Here is a 15,585-nt window from a genome sequence, read left to right on the forward strand (position 1 = left end):
CACAATTGGGGATCCATGCTTGAACCTTAAGCGATTAGTACAAATCAATACTACCTGGTTGGTATACTACTGATTTTGAAATATAGGGGTGACTGCTATTCATACCATAATATGTAAAACACTAAGTTCTACACAGCCATATAAAAAAAGAAATCTTTTCCCACACTCTAAATAGCTCTGTAATCCTCATAAACATGTAAACAGCTAACAGATAAAATGAAAATAAATTGTATTGTATATACTGAAAACAATGGACTTCGCGGTCCAAATTAAAATTTAAGTATTTTAATCACACCTCAGTTTTGACAAGCTTCAACATTTTATGGCAACTCACATGTTATTTTAAAAGATCTTCCTATTGAAAGAAACTGTTCACATGAAATATTCTGATTTTAATTTGAATCCAATATCAAGTAAAAGTGATATAACCCTCAAGACTCTCAGTGAGAAAGCTAGAGGAAATTGTTTTATAGGTTGTTGGTTTTGGGGAAGGGGTTTTGTTTGAGGGTTTTTTGTTGTCTTTGTTTTGTTGTTTGGTTTTTTGGTTTGGTTTTTTTAATAGATTCATTATTTCAAACCAAGCTCATGATATTTACACATCAGAACTGTGCAATAGTGATTCTTAAGGGCGGTAATGATGTGACCAAGCTACCAATAAAATCAAGAAAAAAGGCTACATTTAATTACTTGCATCCTAAATTAAATTTAAAATCTACAGATTTGGAGGGGTAAAAAAAAAAAAATTCTATCATTCTCTTACTTGTCACACAGTTGCTATCAGCTATCATCCCTTTATTTTGGGGAAAATTATGTGTCAATATTATAAGCATACAGATTTCTTATATCATTACAGCTAGGAACATCAGAATTACTCTTATTTTGTAAAAGGAGAAGTAATAGAACTGAAGCTGTAGTGAGAACACTGCCAGAGGAACACTCACTTTTGTGAGCTGGTAGGAATAGGCACAGGAACCCTGAGTATCACAAGCATGCAGCTCCAAAGTATTGCACATGCAACCTGCATAAAGTAACTGAATGATTTACTTGACATTAGAAACCAAACTGGGAATAGTGCTCAGATTATCCAAGTCCCCTGACTGTCTTAATTACAGATTGTTCTCCCTTTGATAAATGCTGATGTCTGTTTCACGGAGGTGATTACAGGAGATGAGTCATTATCATAAAAACTAAAAATTTATAAGTATCCAAAGCCCACCTCCACAAACATTTGTGTTTATACACCACCCACTCTTCACTAAGTACAACTAATTACCTTATTATGTAACAGCACTAGGTATTCAGTTATAATCCAGTCAAATACACTCCAGTGCTCTGCTGCACTAAATATCTACCTGCCTATTTGTTCCACCTCTGCAAATTAGGAAGGAAACTACATGCTGCTACACCAGTTCCTCAGAGAAGGCAGCTGTGTTCCCTTTTACCACGTTTCCAAAATAGGCAAGTGAAGAGTTCTTATTATGATTAAAGACAATTAATTCTAGATTAAGCAGTTTCAAGCCACAGTAGCAAACTCCATCCTTGCCTTTCAGAGATGTCCACTATCTTTATTAATTTTCTATTTATGACTATGGACTCTTTTAGAAGGTGTCTTATGATCTAGCAAAAAGGAAGAAAAAGGTTTTTGATTGCCTATATTGTTTTTATTTTAAAATAACCTTCTTTCTACTTGGTTTAAAAAGTTGGAGTTAGATTGGATAGAACACAGTTGTATATGTATATTCCTTGGTACTACCAGCTCACCACTATAAGGCTAAGGGAACAATACAATAAATGCAGTAAGTACTCATGCTTCTGAGTAGCCCCAGTGGTTAAACTTGGAAAGAAGGAGAGTATCAAATTTTTACCACATCCTTTAAGTCTTTATGTATGAAAGAAGTAACTCCACACCTGGTGAAATGAAACACAAACACATTTCAGAGAAAATTTATTTAGTCCTTTGAACTACCTCGTTTTATTCATCTCCCATTCTGAAATACTTTTCAAGAGAGACTCGGGAGTTATTCTGGCAGCTTTGGATATCTGTAATGCAACTGTGTTCATGTCTATTACTCTTACATCCACGAAACAAAGTAGAACCACAGAATAATTTAAATCACAGTTTCTTAAAAGCAAGAGAATAATGGAAATAGTTATTTTCAGGACAACTGCAATAAAAATGCCCCAATTTTAGTGGGAAAAATCCAATCCAATAAAAAGTAAGTTATTTGAAGGAAGTGGTGAGGCTATGCTGCTGCTTATGTTTGAGAACAGTAACAAATCGAACACACACAACTTTTCTTTCTCATTATTTAGTTCTCTTAATCAATGCTACTTTGCCAAGGTTTTGAACTTTGACCTTCCCACACTCAAGGAAGCCATGGTCCTATTGTCTTTAACACCAGATTAGTGCACTAACTGACTGGGTCTGATGACATGATAGCATTTCTGTCACTCTGACTGGTAGACATCATACAGTGTTTTATGCCTGCTCTACAGGGATCAAAGGAACTGAAAGAGGGAATTATGCTGGATCAGAGCCTCATGTAGCTGCAGCACTTCTGGTCACACAGGAGAAGTCCATGCTGGACCAGGGCCTGAATTTGCAGAAGAGAAAACATTTCCAGAGCAAGTTTTTAAATCATCTTTCTGAAAGAATTCAGCAGTAGCGTTTGCAGCCCATGAACACTTAAAGCTGGTATAGAGTGTTGATGTTGCTGAAAGAATCAGTCTAGTCAGCTTACTTGTGATCGTTTCTGTTTTAGTACCACTCTCTCTCACGCCATTTTCTTGGTTAATGTACCATGAACCAGATCAGGAAAAGTACCCAGGCTAACTAGCTTTTTGATGGATTTCTTCTTTGCTGGCTTTGTTACAATCCAGATAAGTTTCCCAATACACATAAGCATGTTCATGCCACCACAAACTGTCAGAAGGCAATACGTAGATGGGACTGATAAGTAAGGACCAGGGGTGCTGCTGTTTTTAAGCAACAGTAACAGCTTATTCAGGCATACCTGATTTGTAGAAATACCGTATTAATCATGCCATTGTTCAGAAAATTTGAACTCAGAAGGGGTGCAGACACTGTTCAGATATAGAGGAACACAACTACAAATTTTTCCAAATCTAATAATCATTTACACTAGGATCTTTATAGAACCATAGGCTCATAGAACAGTTTTGGTTGGAAGAGACCTTCAAGATCATCGAGTCCAACCTTTGTCCTAGCTCTATCAACACCACAACCATGTCCCTCAGTACAACACCAACCCATCTGTTAAACACCTCCAGGGATGGTGACTCCACCATCTCCCTGGGCAGCCCGTTCCAATGCCTGATAACCCTATCAGTAAAGAAATTCTTCTTAATATCCAGCCTGAACCTCTCCTGATGCAGCTTAAGGTCATTTCCCCTTGTTCTATTGCTTGTTACTAGGGAGAACAGACCAAACCCCACCTCACTACAGCTTCCTTTCAGGTAGCTGTAGAGAGTGATAAGGTCTCCCCTCAGCCTTCTCTTCTCCAGGCTAAACAGCCCCAGATCCCTCAGCCGTTCCTCATATGAGACAAGCTCCAAATCCTTTACTAGCTTGGTAACCCGCCTCTGTACCCTCCCCAGCACCTCAATGTCCTTCTTGTAGAGAGGAGCCCAAAACTGGACACGGTACTCGAGGTGCGGCCTCACCAAAGCCAAGTACAGGGGAATGATCACCTCCCTGTTCCTGACAACAACACAATTCCTGATACAGGCCAGGATGCCTTTGGCCTTCTTGGCCACCTGAGCACACTGCTGGCTCATGTTCAGCCGGCTGTCAATCAACACTCCCAGGTCCCTCTCTGCCTGGAAGCTCTCCAGCCACTCCTCCCCAAGCCTGTAGCACTGCTGGGGGTTGTTGTGGCCGAAATGTAGGACCCGGCACTTGGCCTTATTGAAACTCATGGAATTGGCCTTGGCCCAGCAATCCAGCCTATCTAGATCCCTCTGTAGAGCTTCCCTACCTTCAAGCAGATCGACACTCCCACCCAGCTTGGTGTCATCTGCAAACTTACTAAGGGTGCACTCCATCCCCTCGTGCAAATCATTGATAAAGATGTTAAACAGGAGTGGCCCCAGTACTGAGCCCTGGGGGACACCATTTGTGACCAACCGTCAACTGGATTTAAATCCATTGACCACAACTCTCTGGACTCGGCCATCCAACCAGTTTTTCACCCAGCAAAGCGTATGCCCATCCAAGCCAAGAGCAGTCAATTTCTCTAGGAGAACATTGTGGGAAACAGTGTCAAATGCCTTACTAAAGTCAAGGTAGATGACATCCACAGCCTTTCCCCCACCCAACAAGCAGGTCACCCTGTCATAGGAGATGCAGAAAGCTGCCCATGTTCTTGCAAATAATCTCATGGGAACTTTTAATGGACCTAAATACTAAAAAAAATTTATTCAGTTTCATCTAAAAAAACCCGATGACACTGTCATAGTGGAGAACCACCTTGTAACTGAGTTTAATAACCCAGCTCAGTGACTCAGGATGAATAGTGCCATCTACTGAATTAACTATACTCTTTAAAACACAACTTAAGAAAATCATCTCTCATTAGCTGCTTATTGTACATGGACAAGTTGTTGCCCAGTTAATTTAACAGAAAATTATTGCAGTACACACACATCAAATCACTTGGCACCTGCTTTTTTTCCTTTGCCACTAGTGCATGTCAAAAGCTTATTCACAAAACAAAAGAAATAAGGTTATTCCTTTCAAACATTTGCAATGATACTTTCAAGAACTTTACATGGGCACTGGGTACTTGGAACAGTCCAGAAGAGAACTAACAGGTGGCAGCTAAACATTACAAGAAAATAGAAGCCCAGAACACGAGAGCAATGAGACAAGTCAGGAAAAACTAAATCTATGTTTACTGTTTCTGCAAATATCCAAGGAAATCCAAAATCCAGGAGTGCAAGCATACGGCAGTCAAAGAAACATGATGAAAGACATTACGGTGGGTTCACACTGCCAACAAAATATCTATCATGCAAAACGAATATACCTCAAACAATTGAAAAAGTGAATGGGATGGAAAGAAGTTGATATTAAAAGAACAGATTGAGGTAAACAAGATGAGGTTTAACTACATCAATCACTTGAATAATCACTGAAAAAGCTAAGTCCTTCCAGGCCTTCCACTGAAAATTCAACCAATTACCTCCACAGAAAGGAGCAGGGGTTAAAGATTCAACATCAAAATAGATACTGTGCTTCGAAGTGATGGGTGGATACAGAAAAAGAGTTGATAAGCTGTTATGGACGTTGCAAATCAAAATAATATTGTTGGATCAGGTGATACTTATGCATATAAACAAAGTACATACAAATGCTTTATCATCAGTCATGTCAGGAGAGAATTCAAAGAACTTACTGCCATAAAAACTGCCAAGTGACTAAGGAAATGTGCGCATTACTGAATCTTTCACTTGGTTAAGCAACTAATATAATCAGAGGCTATTCTGTGGTTAGTCACTGAAAATAAAACAATGAAGCAAATTTTTTCTAAATTTATAAACAACTAAGTAAAGCCTAGTAATCACAAAATCAGATTCAGAAATACCATTTAGGTATTTCTTAGATTTGACAGTACAGAATCCAAATAAACACATTGTTCTGATAAATTGGGGCGGGGGGCTGGGGCATTGTTCAGTGCTTGTAAGTGTCTCAAGAGATTTTACTTTCGATAAAATTAACTGTATATTTTCATCTTCTAGGAAAAGAAACAGACATTAAAGGAAATAATATAGAAGTGTATTAATGTTTTGGTTCTGTAAATCATACAATGGAAGGTTGCTATCCTTTAGTGCTTATTCAGACACATTTCCCCCACGGGACTTCTGACTATAAGAAATGAAACACAAATTTTCTGAACTTCTAACAATAAAACAGATATTTTCCTAAATATTAGAAACAATGTTATTGATAACTATTCCGAAAGAATTTTTACTAATCACAATATATAAGTCTTTCCAGATTAGGTTTTTCCCTTTATATAATGCATAAAATCCTATAGGTATGCTTTAAGTTGACTTTAAATTGGTAAATACTAAAAATATATTTAATGAATTACTAATGTACCATGTAATTGTTAAATCGCGTTTTGCAGACTTTTGTAAGTTTACATATGTTTCAATGATTTTTTTTCAGAATATAGCATGAAGAAATGCACATCTTTTGAGAGAACAGTCTCATGGTAACCTTTAAGAACTCTCTGTGGATTTTCAAGTCATCTCATCAAGAAGTAGAAACCCTATTATAGGAGCCATCTGCCCAGTCACAGGGCACAAGTAGCCAGCTGAGAACACAGCTTCATGCCGTACCCACTGAAGTCAATGGAAAAAATATTTGTAGGATTTTGTAACTGAAATGTATAGATGCTTTTCCAATTACTTCAATGAGCATTGAATTGGTCCCATCATTAGCCACGGAAGCTATATGCACTGTGAGTAATGTATGAGCTATCCTTAGGCTGCAATACATTTGCATAAACCTTTTGTTGAATAACTTGAAGAACAAAATAAATCAAAATTGAAATCTATCACATTTAAATGGCAAGCTAGAAAAGAGATTTAGCAACTGAAATTATTCACCATGCTCCAGTGAAAGCATATTTCACAGATTCACATTCCCAAGTGAACTCATGCTCTGCCACAGTCTAGCTAAATTTAGCATGAATAAGCATCTTTGGACAAATAACAAATAAAACAGGTGCCTTAATACATGTGCTCAACACCTGTTTTTTTGCAGAAAAGCACCACCACACAGACATAGCTCTCTTTTGATTTATTAATGTTTCCAGTGTGTCTAAAGCTCTTCTGTACTGGACACCCAAACAGGGCCTTGGGCTAATATGCATTTGTGATACTGCACTAAACACAAAATTCAAAGGTTTTTTTTCTATGCCTGGCTGATTTATAGTATTAAAATACCAGTTGGTTATGTCTACTATAATATCTGTGAACTATTTTTCTTCCCTTTTTACTCTTTGTGAGATGAGATGACCAGAACCAAAAATACAAATTCATATAATAGCATTATACTACTCTTATATACAAGCAGCACTGTTTGCTGCTGTGGGGAAGTTAACTCCACCCCAGCCAGACCCAACACACGTACATATCCCTTCCTTCCTATATTATAGTCTCTGCATTGTGGTTCAATAAACATTGAAACTGTATTTCACTGGATGCTATGGACTCCTCCAGCATAGCACTAGTTTCTCAACTAAACTGTCTTCCAAACAAATTATACCTGAATTTTTCTCTAACACATTATTTTGTCATCCTCTTGCCTTTCATTAATGCTTACTCTGTTAGAAGCATTCTACTTCAAAGGATATGTTAACCACAACTCTCTCAAAGTTGCTGGTTTCTCTGTGCATGGAATGTAAACACTCCCTCAGTGTTTTCAAAAAGAGAGAGGAATAACCAGTTTCCTGGGAAGGGTTCCTGCACAAATGTTCACGTGACTGCACCAAAGTGGTCATACCTCTTTGCACAATCACTTTGCTACCAGCTCCTGAGAAGACACTGTAAACATATACGGAGAAACAATGCCATATGAAATACAACAGAGAAGCAGACTTAGGCTATCCTCAGCTGTTTGGAGACTATCAGGGAACTTGGGTTTCAGGGGAGCTCTGACACAGGAATCCTGTGGTGAAACACAAGGTGGGCCAGAACAAGGCCCTGGGCACTGAAGTGTACAGAAACAAAGGCTACTGACAAGTGAATTGAAAATAATACTGCTTGAAGAACAGTAAAATTCGGTAACAAACATTGACACTAATAAGCTGAATGACTGTCAGTTTGATCAAACACTGTTATAAGTGATGAGCAATTCAGCCATATTTGCCATGATAAATATTAATTTTATGTTAAACCATCTCCTATCTCATTGTAGCTGCAGTATAAGACAAATGACTAAAACATAGGCATGTAAATGTTGAAATAAATGTATATTCTCAAGAATTGAAGCTGCTAATAACAGTGTTAAATGAAAATTGGGGGTGCTAGCTGAATTCAGAAAACTTGTAACTTTCCACAAGAGAAAGATGAATAAAGACTCTGGAAACATACTCATTCCAAAATTAACAAATAGCAATGATCTAAGATAAGACACTTCTACCCAATAGAAAAAAAAAAAAAGTCATAAAAATAACAAACATCATTTAAAACCAGTAAGATAGCATGCAGGATGCAACAACTAAGAAGATTATTTGAAAAGTAGAAAGCTCAGAGATAAGACAGCTACAGAGAGAGAAAGTGGCGATAATCAGAGTTGAAAAACCCAAACTTTATTTATTTAAATTAGCTGTACTGAAAGAGAAATAGAAAAGTCATTGAAGTGAAACTAACGATGGATATGGGCCATAAAACAGAGGAGAGAAAGATCAATCTGCTAATGGTTCTGACCTCCCTACTCATGCTAACATGGCCAGGGCAAAATAAAACATTTATAGTAAACAGCAAGGGAGCAGATAATTGCACAGGCACACTTTCTCAAGTCAGTATTTTTTTCCCCTCATAGTTTATCTATCGTTATATAAAAGCAGAGGTAATGGTCTACTTAGCTTATGCATTAATTTACGATCACAGAAATAAAGCACAGTAAACAACATTTACCATTGATGTTTTGGTTTAAATCTTGCTACAAAATTCTCACTGGCCAATGAGTACTCATTCATTTAGGAATTTTTTCTCCCCTCCCCTTTATAAACATTTCTGCATTTCATCCACTTTTCTTTCAGAAGACAATTCCACCATAGAACAGCTAAACAATAAATAATGTCAGTCTTCAATTGCATAAAGATATAAGCAGTTTAACTCTGTATACATAAGTTCAATGACTTCAGTGAGATACATAAAGCCAAACAAGTGTCTCTGTCTACGCAAAATAGAGGAATTAATAATTAAAATACATTTTTCAAAACAAGACTGTCAAACTCTACTTGTAGGAAAGACTTAAAATTCTGTAACTGCTGTACTATATCAAACTTGCTTTGATCTCCTAAAAGAAATACAAGTTCAACTGTCAAAAACAAGCTATTGCTCAGATCTTTTACAGTTCTGATCTAAGCAGCAATGTGCTGGTGCCTAGCATTTCTTTTTCTCCAGAAACATAGTTCTGAGTATAGCTGTTCAAAACATAAACTACAACCACTTTTTATATACTTTAAGTGCGTTCACATCTTTTACAAAGGCAACTTCTATCTTTTTTGCATTTCTAATCAGCAAATTTTTCAGTCCAGCTGACAAGTGTGAATAAAATTATTTATTTTGAGCTTCTCCAAAATTTTTATTTATTACATATATTGTGAGCTTGTACTAATTCTAAATGTGCTATCAGTTTTTGTTATTCATAAACTTTGCTCCTGTATATTCCTTTATACCACTTAATTCATTCAACTCACTCACAGAAACAGCATGGATGAAAGACACGACATGGAGTTAGACACCATGCTGCTCAGTACAGACCAGACCAGAAGAAAATGGCACAACATTTCCTTCCCTATCAGCTCCACTCTTTTAAAGACTAGTCCCAAGGCATCTAGGACTTTACAGGTTAAAACCAACAACTTGGACTTAGCCTGCAAGTTAATTGTAAACAAGTGGTAACTGCAGCCCCTCAACAAAGTATGCTTGTGTGAGGCAATACTTAAAAAGCAGGCAGTCATGTTTTGTATTAATTTAGGTAGCTGTATTTTCCACCTCCTGAAGACAGACGTTGAGGGAAATTTTAATAACAAATTTAGCTCTTAGACCAAAGACAATTTCATTCAACATGGAACATCTCCTACTGAAACTGCCAACAAAGAAAGCCTTATAGACAGATCTAGAAGTCACTCTAAGAGACTGCACAAACGTACACTAAGATAGTTCCATTCCCTCCACATTCTACTAATTGCAAAATGTTAAACATAACGGATTGACAATTATATTGCCAATTCTCTAGAACCCTCAGCAGGTCCCCCCTTAGCCTGAGCTTTATAACCACAGTGGCACAGCTATTTGCTTCTGGTTCTGGAAATAGGGCAGCCCTGTTCTCTGCTGTGCTTCATGAGATCAGCACGCCTTTAACACTTGCATTTGAAAACACAGACCAATATATGTAAGAAATTATAGTATTAATGTTGAGGAAAATCTCACCCTTAAAATGTATCATCCTATTCCAGAAACTGTCCTTCACAACAGCTGTTTGGATATTTTTCATAATTAGTGTGATGAAGAAAGTAGAACAATAAAGGCAAAAGTCCATGACAGGGAAGAAACCCTAAACAAGAATAAATTATTTTCTCCTTTATCCCCTCATTTCAAGCTGAAATACGATAAAAACAGGCTGACAATTTTTTAAAAAAATCTATAAGGCAAAGAAAACACAATAGGTACAGTGCCAACCTGGCACCCATTGGATCTTCTGCCTTGCCAAAATCTTTCGTTGAGCTACTAGTTGAAAGTGTGAGGAGCATGCTGATGCTGCAGCTGCTGCTGTGTTTGTTGTGTCCTATACTGGCGGAGCTTCTCCAAGGATTTCCTCCAGAACAGCTCATTTTCAATTCAAATATAATAAACCTCCACTTCAAGTAAGTTCCAACAGATCCTTCTTAGTAAGAGAGATCCTAACAGCACTAAAGGGCAGGTCTAAGACAGGCATAAGCAGAACATTAAACTACATGCTTGTTTCAAACAAATAATTTGCCATCTGTTACTTGGTCACTCCCCACAATCTGAAGCCATTAACGTTTAAAAAAATCTTTGTCAACTGCAGATCCTCTGTCATCAGCTAATATACATTAAGTGAATGGATGTTACATGATTTTACATATCTGTTCTGCATCATCACAGGAGTAGACAAGAGTTTAGATTAACAGGTAAGTCCCCAAACTGCATTTTACAATCTAAGCAAAACAAATACTGTTACAATACCAAACCTGAGAGAAAGAAGAGTGACAGAAGAACTGTGTCCTGCTGGAGGTAGAGAGGAGGAAAGGAACTGGATTTGTTTCCTATTTTTGGCACACAGAACTGACAAAACATGGCTGTGTCTGCAGGGATTAATAAGGAAATGCTGCTATGGTGGAATACTGAGGAAGAAGCATGATGCCTCATGCATGTGGTGTGCAGTGTGTGAAAGGGCATTGCCAGGTACCTGACTGTGGTATTGAAAGAAACCTCAAAGAACAATGTAATTTCACTGCCCCCAAAGTAAGCTGAAAACCAAGCTGTGACTCTCTGCATCATCTTCATAGCAAGTGCAGATTGTTTCCCCCTGCATGACAATATATATTCCCTTCAAAAAACCTGTTTTGAGAGAGATAGACTCAAAACCTTGTATGGCTTGCCAAATGTTTACAAAGTGCAAGACGACAACAGTCAGCTGTTAAACACAGATCATCCAAATGTACAATCAACATCTGAAAAGTTTTGGTAGTCTTTTTTAATCTTGATTAACAAAGGAAAGTGAACTTATGTAATGGTTTTATTGTTCAGAGCCTTACCAAATATTATTATTAGAGAATAGCTTCCAGGGAAGATTTTAAATGGCATAAATTATGATAATGGTAATATCTAAGTAATGGTAAGTAAATTGAAAGACAAATATATATTATGCCCCCATAGATTCATATGCTTTCTCAGACTCCTAAGCCGTAGCCTACTCTGTTCAGTCTGCTAACACAATTTTGTATAAGGACCCATCCAGGGCTACAAAGCCATGGGCTGAAAGGGGTCTCCAAGCTTTGGGTTGTGGGGCTGAGCTATGAGTGCATACATGATGTAATGCATACGCCACACTTGCTGCTGATCCAACAGTGACCAGGATTAGGGAACAACTGAGAGCAAGGAGAATATGTACTTAGATACTGCCTAACAAGGTAAAACAGAGGAATGACACCTTCAACCTGCAGAAGCAGCACAAATGTCTGCAAAAAAAAACATATAGGAACAATGGGAATCTACCCTACTGCTTATAGGTTTTGCCCTGAAAGTACCATTTTTCACACTGCAGCTCAGATTATTGTCTGAAACAAGTCTCCAGAGATTCGTATTTTAAAATAGATGTTGGACAATCCTTACTGTATTTGTAAGATTTCCATTCACTATGATAAATCTATTTTAATGCAATATCCCGTACTTTTGGAGAGGTTGAGCACCTTTACCTCCTACTGACTTCACTTGGAATTAGAAGTGCTCAGCAGCCATGAATAACAGACCTGATATCTTTTTCCCCAACAGGACCTGATGAAGATTTGCGTTGTTTAATAATAGCAACTTGCCTAAAGATCTGCATTCGCTCTCTGTAGTTTCTATAAGAATCTGACATGACTGGGAAAAAAAAATGTAAAAAATTGAATATCAGTCAAATTTGAAAAAATACATTCTTTTCTAGTTATAGGAATCATTTTCAGATTATAAGAAGAGAAAAAGAGCTTGTAGGAAACAATAACTACAATGGAAAAAAGCGGCACCTCTCTTCTATAATGACACCTATGGAAAATCTTAAATACTAGTGTCATTCAGTATCTCAACACATCGACCAAAATTAATGGATTCTTAAATGGTGCATGGAATTAATGTTATTCATGTGTTATACAAAATAGTAATCATTATTATCCTTTTGAACTAATCTTGTGGTGCTTCATTGTAAAAGAAACACACTGAAATCCAGTAGTACAGTATTGTCTGATAGTACAATAATTTAGGTAAAAAACATCTAACCTAATTAGGATTAGGATCCTTTAAAGGATCGTTGTCAACTGGAGTTCTGTGAAAGGACAGTAATTTTTATTAACCACAGATAGTTTGCTCCAGGATATTTCTCTGGTTTCCGGCTGTTTGACACATATTATGTGTGCATACATTATTCAGTGTAAATGGGTTACACCCCTTTTACCACATGAAACTCTCAACTATGCTACAGATCAGAGATCAGCTACATGAACAAATTCAGAAAGAGATGCCCATTTGGCTAATTTGAATTCAAAGGAAAACACGTTTTGATCTGGGTTTATTGTAGTGAGAAACTGCTGCTTCAGTAAAATTCAAAGCAAGTAAATGCAGATAAGAATCTTTGTTTATTAGGAATAGTTAAAAAAAATTAATATGCCATTTTAGGTCACAGTGAAATCAGCAGTTTCACATAGCACTACTAGATCTGTTTTAGAATAATATACTTTATAGCTTCTTACAGTCATGAAAATAGTTTCAGTTCATGAACTTCCAGAATACTCTGAACAGTTGTTAATGGAGAAGCCGCTGCCCAAGCATTCTTGAACATTCAAGCAGTCGCACATACACCACCTGAGACTTCAGCTGCTAGGGCCGGAGTCCCTTCGCAGTGGGCAGCTCCAATGAGGCAACGGGTGCCCCTTCCGACTCCTTGCACGCGCGCATACACACACACACTTGGGAGCTTCCTCTTCCCTCAAGCTCAACCCTGGGTTTTCCAAAGCAGAGTCTCTGACAGGACTTCTGCCAGATGAACCTATTGAGTGCTACAGTGGTACAAAACAGCTCGAGCTGGGTGCCTCCAGAGAGGGACCTCAAACAAATCCCTGGGCAATTACACCCTTACAATCTAAGTTCCCCTCCCCTCACGCAACAGTTCAGTCCAAGAATAATATTTGGGTCTGGGGTCTTCTTGTTCCTCATTGTATCTTTACTCTGTCTCCAGGTGGGACGTTCCTTTTCTTAACTCAAGGATGCAGCTCTGCTGATGGATGTGGCTAACTTATCTTCCCGGCTTGCACCGGCTTCGGGGCCTTCCTTCATGTAACTAAGTAAGAGTTCAGCATAAGTTCAGCAGTATCCGAGTGAAAGTATGATGGATTCTGTTTCAGCTAGGAATTGACTACTACAACACAGTAAAATTCTTATTGTTTCTAGCATTTTGTGACTGCTTCATACTAGTAGGATTCCCTACTGAGTATCAATATATTGTCCCGATATCTAGGGCTCAGAGTCTGTTAAAGCTGCTGATGCTAAATTTGCAGAGGTGAGTACAGTGAAGAGAGAGCATATGCTCCAGCCTTTCAACACACGCAGCAGCTGCTGGTGCAATGTATCCTGCTGTGTAGCCCTTTAGGAGAAACTAGAAATGTTTCATCTGTGTCCCAATATTAGAGCCGACACAGGAAGAGAGAGCAGACAGCTTGCTTCTCCTTTATACCTGCTTTGTACCTGCTTTAAGAGCAAACCTTGAGACATGCATCTCCAAGGTGGCAGAAGTGCATATTGCAGTAATCATAAGCTCTTGTGATTTTGCACTCCTGCAATTGAGGTATTTCTGTTAAAGATCATATCAGCGTTTTAAATGATAACTTAAGACAGAGGCTGTACAACCCAGCTACAAATTCTGTGCAGGAATAGAGAAAAGAACAGAGACAAGAGACTAGCAGCAACACATTGAGGCCGCTGGGTCAAAAACCATGTCAAGAACCTGAAAAATCATAGAAAGATTCTAAAAAGACTGTCAGACATATTCTCCAGCAGCAGCAAAAACACTGAGACTGTGTAAGCAGGCACTGGTTTGAAGAGCAGCACATTTGAAAGAATGTGAGGCATAGTAGGCCAAAATGACTCGGCATTAAAGGCATATCTCTGTGGTGGGCTACACGATTCTAATGCTACAGAAATAGCACAACAGATCCTTTATGGAAAAAGCTTGGATGTCCAGGGATGGGAATCTCTTACCTTCTTACTTTGCTCCATAGAGGACATCAGCTTCTAAATAATTTTTACAGGTGCTCAAATAATACACCTCTGAGATACTGGCTCGAGATACATAACACAAGCTTTTTATTACTTGTCTTAGCAATAGCATCAAAAACCTCCCACCTCCTTAGGTAACTACTACTTTAAAATCTTTAAAGGTTGGAGGCAGACTTCATGAAATGAAATAAATCAATGAATAATTACTACTCTACATAGCAGAAGCAGCCAGCAGCACTCCTAGAAGAGTGAGACAGACAGACACTGCTAATATGCGGTTGTAATCCTGTCACAGCAATCCAATTCCTCAATCTGTTTATTTCAGCTGAGAATAAGATGCCGCACCAATGACTTTGTGACCTTGCAGATTAAAAGAAAAAAACACTTCATCAGTCTACAGCAGAAATACACTACATAAATAAAATGTCAAATGCAATCATTCGATGAAAAAACTCACAAGCCAACATTTGACAAAAGTGAATGACACTTGATAGCATCATCTCTGATAAAATGGGTCAGAAGTCAGAAGCAAATTAAATAATAAAGTTTATTTCTTTTTATTCCAAACTGTCTTCATCAACTATTTAATTATCATAACAAAACATTTTCATTTTCCCTAAATGGAAAATTAGTTCAAAGTGCTTCATTGTTTAAGAACTGTGGATTCTCTAACTCTTCTTCATTCACCAGTCATTTCTGAAGTTATGAAAGAACTCAGAAGTCCTTTCCTCCACTGTAGATCACAGAGCCCTCACCTGTCTGTCAAATACATAATATGGACATACTTTTGCCAAAAAGTTCATTCGGCTTATGTGATATGAGCCACATGAA

Source organism: Leptosomus discolor, chromosome 8 (genome assembly GCF_034619465.1).
Source record: "Leptosomus discolor isolate bLepDis1 chromosome 8, bLepDis1.hap2, whole genome shotgun sequence".
In the NCBI taxonomy this organism is placed as follows: Eukaryota; Metazoa; Chordata; class Aves; order Leptosomiformes; family Leptosomidae; genus Leptosomus; species Leptosomus discolor.